Source organism: Anopheles funestus, assembly GCF_943734845.2.
Source record: "Anopheles funestus chromosome X unlocalized genomic scaffold, idAnoFuneDA-416_04 X_unloc_22, whole genome shotgun sequence".
NCBI lineage: Eukaryota > Metazoa > Arthropoda > Insecta > Diptera > Culicidae > Anopheles > Anopheles funestus.
This window is the reverse complement of record NW_026045146.1, coordinates 673,417-680,000: the sequence shown is the minus strand read 5'-3', so window position 1 is coordinate 680,000 and position 6,584 is coordinate 673,417. Positions and strand designations below refer to the sequence as shown.

General features: G+C 49.1%; 1 non-coding gene and 1 pseudogene across 1 annotated transcript; both read right to left on the bottom strand.

Moving 5' to 3' along the window:
- The window catches only part of LOC125773111 (large subunit ribosomal RNA), a 3,593-nt pseudogene extending 3,323 nt beyond the window's left edge, over window positions 1-270 (bottom strand).
- Window positions 271-979: 709 nt separating this feature from the next.
- LOC125773139 (5.8S ribosomal RNA) lies at window positions 980-1,137 on the bottom strand. The gene has a single exon (XR_007419916.1). It is a non-coding gene; the product is annotated as a 5.8S ribosomal RNA (ribosomal RNA).
- Between the last annotated feature and the right edge of the window lie 5,447 nt (window positions 1,138-6,584).

Here is a 6,584-nt window from a genome sequence, read left to right as displayed (position 1 = left end):
TGTCACGTGGGTTAGTGCCGTTCTACGGGCCTATCACCCTCTCTGGGTAGATGAGCCACCTTCAAGTTGAACTTGAACTGTTTGCACCGTGCATAGTAGATAATGGTCGTTCCAGTACACGGAATCGGACAGGTGCAGTTACACACCGTCCCTACGTGCTGAGCTTCTCCCGTTTCGCTCGCAGCTACTCAGGGAATCCCGGTTGGTTTCTTCTCCTCCCCTTATTAATATGCTTAAATTCTGGGGGTTGTCTCACATCACTTGAGGCCTACAACAAAATCAGTCACATTCCATTCGTTTCGAACCCGGGGCATAGCGAACCGATATATACGCAACAACACTTCACACACACACACACACGGATTGGGCAATTTACGGTCATTTTTGAATCAACGATGGCCCCCCCGAGCACGTTGTCCGAATATCACTCCAATAAGGACAACGAGTTCCGCTCGGCATCGTTTTGATTCGATCTCTCAACAACAACTCTCGGTCGACTTGGTCGACTTGGACCCACGATGTCTCCCCCCGAGCATGTCGAGCCAACTGCACCACTATTGTATTGGACAACATGTTCCCCTCGGGCATCGATGGGTTAATCATGCACCACTATTATAAAACCCTTTGACGTTTTCCCCCAAGCACGTTGATCCAGTATTACGACGGATACGGTCAACGAAATCTTGGACATCAAAGAGGTTTTCGATTGAATTTCCCCATGTTTCACAACGTACTCTTAGCGGTATCCTACGATACGTCTCACTCTATTTGTGTGTGTGCGCGTTTACGTGCGTGCGATTTATGCGGTTCACCCCTTTACTTTCAGCGCCCTGCGGTCCCAACAAAGGTCCCGAGCACGCCATTATGCACAGTGTGGAAGCGTGTTTCCCCCACGACACTAGACGGGCTGCTCGCCATAGTGTTCTATTGTGGCACGCTCCACCCTGAAGTTTGGTTTGTTGTATATCAAGGAATTGATAGGCACTCAAGAATGTGTGCATCGGCCGGGTTTAATCGTCCGACGCGCAATATGCGTTCAACTTATCGGTGTTCATGTGTCCTGCAGTTCACATTGTGACGCGCATTTAGCTGCGGTCTTCATCGATCCATGAGCCGAGTGATCCCCTGCCTAGGGTTTTATAGTAAGGTTCCCAATGTAACACAATCCCGGTGGTACGTCCAAAGACTAACTTTCTGACTAAGTTGTCTTTATTACCCAATAGTCCCAGGCCTTGTGACTTGTGGCTCATGTCTACGCCCATGGCCACCATTCGCTAAGATAGTTTTGAAGTCACTTTGAAGGCCCAGGAACAACTCTCTTAGCACATCGGTTAACCTGGCGCCGCAGTCAACTCATGTGCTTGGATCGGATCGAGCTATTGAGTATTGGGCCTGCATACTCGCTCATCCGTATCCTTTGCGTACCGCCCCATGGCCCTTGTATGTCTGCACCACAGTTCCTGTTCGTTCCGTGCCTATGGCCGGATACGTATTGCACATCGGTTAACCTGACGCCGCAGTCAACTCATGTGCTTGGATCGGATCGAGCTATTGAGTATTGGGCCTGCATACTCGCTCATCCGTATCCTTTGCGTACCGCCCCATGGCCCTTGTATGTCTGCACCACAGTTCCTGTTCGTTCCGTGCCTATGGCCGGATACGTATTGCACATCGGTATACCTGTCGCTACTCAGGCAACTCGTGTGCGTGGATTGGATCGAGAACATGGTGTGTGCCCCATGTTATAATTGATAGTCCATATCCACTTTATAGGTTAAAGTCATAAGTTGTGATTGCACAACCATTCTTCATAAGAGTTTAATCACTCTTCAACTAACTTTCGTTCTGGTGTCTTGGTATCAAATCGCGTAAGACACAAGATTCTACTGGCCAAATAGAATCTAGCACATTGGTTAACCTGGCGCCGCAGTCAACTCATGTGCTTGGATCGGATCGAGCTATTGAGTATTGGGCCTGCATACTCGCTCATCCGTATCCTTTGCGTACCGCCCCATGGCCCCGTCCTTAGAGTTAATGACTAGTAGGCTTAACTCTTTGTATGTCTGCACCACAGTTCCCGTTCGTTCCGTGCCGTGGCCGGATACGTATTGCACATCGGTATACCTGTCGCTACTCAGGCAACTCGTGTGCGTGGATTGGATCGAGCTCATGGGGTGTGTAGAGATTCCATGTTATAATTGCAAGTCCATATCCACTTTATAGGTTAAAGTCATAAGTTGTGATTGCACAACCATACTTCATAAGAGTTTAATAACTCTTCAACTAACTTTCGTTCTGGTGTCTTGGTATCAAATCGCATAAGACACAAGATTCTACTGGCCAAATAGAATCTAGCACATTGGTTAACCTGGCGCCGCAGTCAACTCATGTGCTTGGATCGGATCGAGCTATTGAGTATTGGGCCTGCATACTCGCTCATCCGTATCCTTTGCGTACCGCCCCATGGCCCCGTCCTTAGAGTTAATGACTAATAGGCTTAACTCTTTGTATGTCTGCACCACAGTTCCCGTTCGTTCCGTGCCGTGGCCGGATACGTATTGCACAACAGTAGATACCATCACCTGACGTATCTAACACACCACTATTGTAACTCGTCGTCGAAGGACCTTTCAAGTGCCTGATGGCCAGGGGAGCTCTTACACGGCACGGAGACACAGTGATGCTCGCCCATCACAGTGTACAACGATCGAGTTTGCTTAAGTGTCTGGGTACCTACACACCAGACACAATGCAATGGCCACGGATCCACACAAGGCACATCACATGCAGAAAGCTTCACCAGATTATGACACATACCACACTCTTGTAACTCGTCGTCGAAGGGGCGTTCAAAGTGCCTTACGGCTAGGGGGGATCTAGCACGGCACGGAGACACAGTGATGGTTGCCCATCAAAGTGTACAACGATCGAGTTTGCTTTCCGCGCAAGCGTTCTAAGTGTCTGGGTACCTACACACCAGACACAATGCAATGGCCACGGATCCACACAAGGCACATCACATGCAGAAAGCTTCACCAGATTCTGACACATACCACACTCTTGTAACTCGTCGTCGAAGGGGCGTTCAAAGTGCCTTACGGCTAGGGGGGATCTAGCACGGCACGGAGACACAGTGATGGTCACCCATCAAAGTGTACAACGATCGAGTTTGCTTTCCGCGCAAGCGTTCTAAGTGTCTGGGTATCTAAGCACCAGACACAATGCAATGGCCACGGATCCACACAAGGCACATCACATGCAGAAAGCTTCACCAGATTCTGACACATACCACACACATGCAACTCGTCGTCGAAGGGGCGTTCAAGTGCCTTACGGCTAGGGGAGATCTAGCTCGGCACGGAGACACAGTGATGGTCACCCATCAAAGTGTACAACGAACGAGTTGGCTTTCAACAAATTCTGACACATAGCAAGCGAGCGACCGAGCTACACCGAAGGCAGCCCATGGTTGGTCACTCGCGGACGATCATCAGTAATGATCCTTCCGCAGGTTCACCTACGGAAACCTTGTTACGACTTTTACTTCCTCTAAATCATCAAGTTCGGTCAACTTCAGCCATGCCAGCTGCAGCTCACGAAGGAACCGCGGAAGGTAAGCCTCCAGAAACCTCACTAAATAATCCATCGGTAGTAGCGACGGGCGGTGTGTACAAAGGGCAGGGACGTAATCAGCACTAGCTAATGACTAGTGCTTACTAGAAATTCCAGGTTCATGGGGACCGTTGCAGTCCCCAATCCCGACTAGATGGGCATTTTAGTGATTTCCCGTTCCTCTCGGAATGGGGGCGCCTATTGGCGAGAACACGCTGCGACCCACATTGTAGCACGCGTGCAGCCCAGAACATCTAAGGGCATCACGGACCTGTTATCGCTCATTCTCAGCTTGCTAAACACAAGTTGTCCCGCTAAGCAGGGCAAACGTAGCCGACGACCGCCCGTGAAGGCGCCGCCCGGCTGTAACGTCAGGTGCGCCCGGAGGCGCACTGCTGACAGCGTTCTAGTTAGCATGTTTGAGTCACGTTCGTTATCGGAATTAACCAGACAAATCATTCCACGAACTAAGAACGGCCATGCACCACTACCCTTAAATTTGAGAAAGAGCTATCAATCTGTCTTACCTCGATAAGTTTGGACCTGGTAAATTTTCCCGTGTTGAGTCAAATTAAGCCGCAAGCTCCACTTCTTGTGGTGCCCTTCCGTCAATTCCTTTAAGTTTCAACTTTGCAACCATACTTCCCCCGGAACCCGATTTTGGTTTCCCGGAAGCGACTGAGAGCACCGAATAGGGGTAGCGTCTCCCAATTGCTAATTGGCATCGTTTACGGTTAGAACTAGGGCGGTATCTAATCGCCTTCGATCCTCTAACTTTCGTTCTTGATTAAAGAAAGCATCCATGGCAAACGCTTTCGCTTCAGTTGGTCCTACGACGGTCTACGAATTTCACCTCTCGCGCCGTAATACCAATGCCCCCAACTACTTCTGTTAATCATTACCTCTAGGTTTCTGACAAACCAACGAAATCGTATAAACCGAGGTCATATTCCATTATTCCATGCAAGATTATTCTCGGCCAACGCCAACCCCACGGGGGGGCCGGACGCTTTGTCTTAGCCTGCTTTGAGCACTCTAATTTGTTCAAGGTAAATGTGAGTATCTTGAGCACCATGAGGAGCCCGTGCCGGAGTTAACCGGTAGCACGGTACTCGTTCACAGAGTAACGCCCAAGTACACCATTGTGAGTCGCAGCCGTGAGCGCGCGCACGAACGGCCCCGGCGTGTAACCGGGCGCCCGTGGCGGTCACGTGTCTGGACGGGCAATCAACTTCGAACGTTTTAACCGCAACAACTTTAATATACGCTAGTGGAGCTGGAATTACCGCGGCTGCTGGCACCAGACTTGCCCTCCACTTGATCCTTGTTGAAGGATTTATACTCAACTCATTCCAATTATGGACCATCGTTAGAGAGGTCCATATTGTTATTTCTCGTCACTACCTCCCCGTACTGGGATTGGGTAATTTACGCGCCTGCTGCCTTCCTTGGATGTGGTAGCCATTTCTCAGGCTCCCTCTCCGGAATCGAACCCTGATTCCCCGTTACCCGTCGCAACCATGGTAGTCCTCTACACTACCATCAATAGTTGATAGGGCAGACATTTGAAAGATCTGTCGTCAGTCGACAAGCGACCATACGATCTGCGTCCTTATCCAGACTTCAACTCAAGCCGCCCGGAGGCGATTGGTTTAACTAATAAGTGCACCAGTTCAGCTACCCGCGAGGGCAACAGTCCCGGCATGTTGCATGTATTAGCTCTGGATTTTCCACAGTTATCCAAGTAACTAGTGGTAGGATGATCTTGTGAATTATAGCTGTTATACTGAGCCTTATGCGGTTTCACATTCATTTATGTTTGTACTTAGACATGCATGGCTTAACCTTTGAGACAAGCGTATATTACTGGTAGGATCAACCAGAATTCGTTCCACTACAGACACACACTCGCTTAGTGGGAAATAAATTTCCACACAACTCTCTCTCTCTAGAACCATATGGAATGGCTCTTTGGTGTTGGGTAAGGCACCAATTTGTTGGGGTGTAACGGTCACCACCAACTTTAAGTTTGTTAGGGCACAACGGAAACCACTAACTAAACTTTAGGAAACTAAATTTCCTCACACATTATCTCTCACCATATTAGCACTAGGTGCTATCCACGATTGTACAACGTTTCAACTCTTGAATCGACCGTAGGGCCGCGGAATTGCTTCCGGGCCCCTATTCTCGCTATTAATTGTTCATCTCTTTCAATACATCGAGTTCGTTCCATTGGGTAGTTCGCATGGCGAACGTTTTGATGCAGCCCCCTGGGGGACCACGGCACTTTACACCGGGTATGGTGTATGCGCAACCTACAGATAACAATAAACCCCTTATGCGTGTGTAAACCGATGTTGGGCTGCTCAACATCTTTCATGGTTACATCACTTGCACCAGAACCCACGGTGCCGATTTGGTAATATGTTGTACATTTACTCTCAAGATGTACGCTTCGGCCCCTTATTCAGGGGCTCAAGCTATTACCAGCAAGAACAATCCTCATCCAGACTTGAACTCGAAACACCCGCAGGCGAACGGTTTAACTAATAAGTGCACCAGTCTTGAATCCATGCGTCGGTGGAAACAATGCCGGCGTGTTGCATGTATTAGCTCTGAACTTAGCGAGTGATTGCCTTGCAGCTGTCATACTGAGCGTAGAGCGTGATTATCGCTCACTTGAACCATGTTGAATGGCTCTTTGGTGTAGGGTAAGGCACCAATTTGTTGGGGCGTAACGGTCACCACCAACTTAAGACTTGCTTATAGGTATTTCAACGTTTTCAACTCTTTAATCGACCGTGTTTCATTATCATCTCTTCTTCTTATTAAATGCATCGAGTTCGTTCCATTGGGTAGTTCGCGTGGCGAACGGTTTGATGCAGCCCCCCGGGGGGGACCACGGCACTTTACACCGGGCATGGTGTATGCGCAACCTACAGATCACCAATATATTTGTGATCGATAAT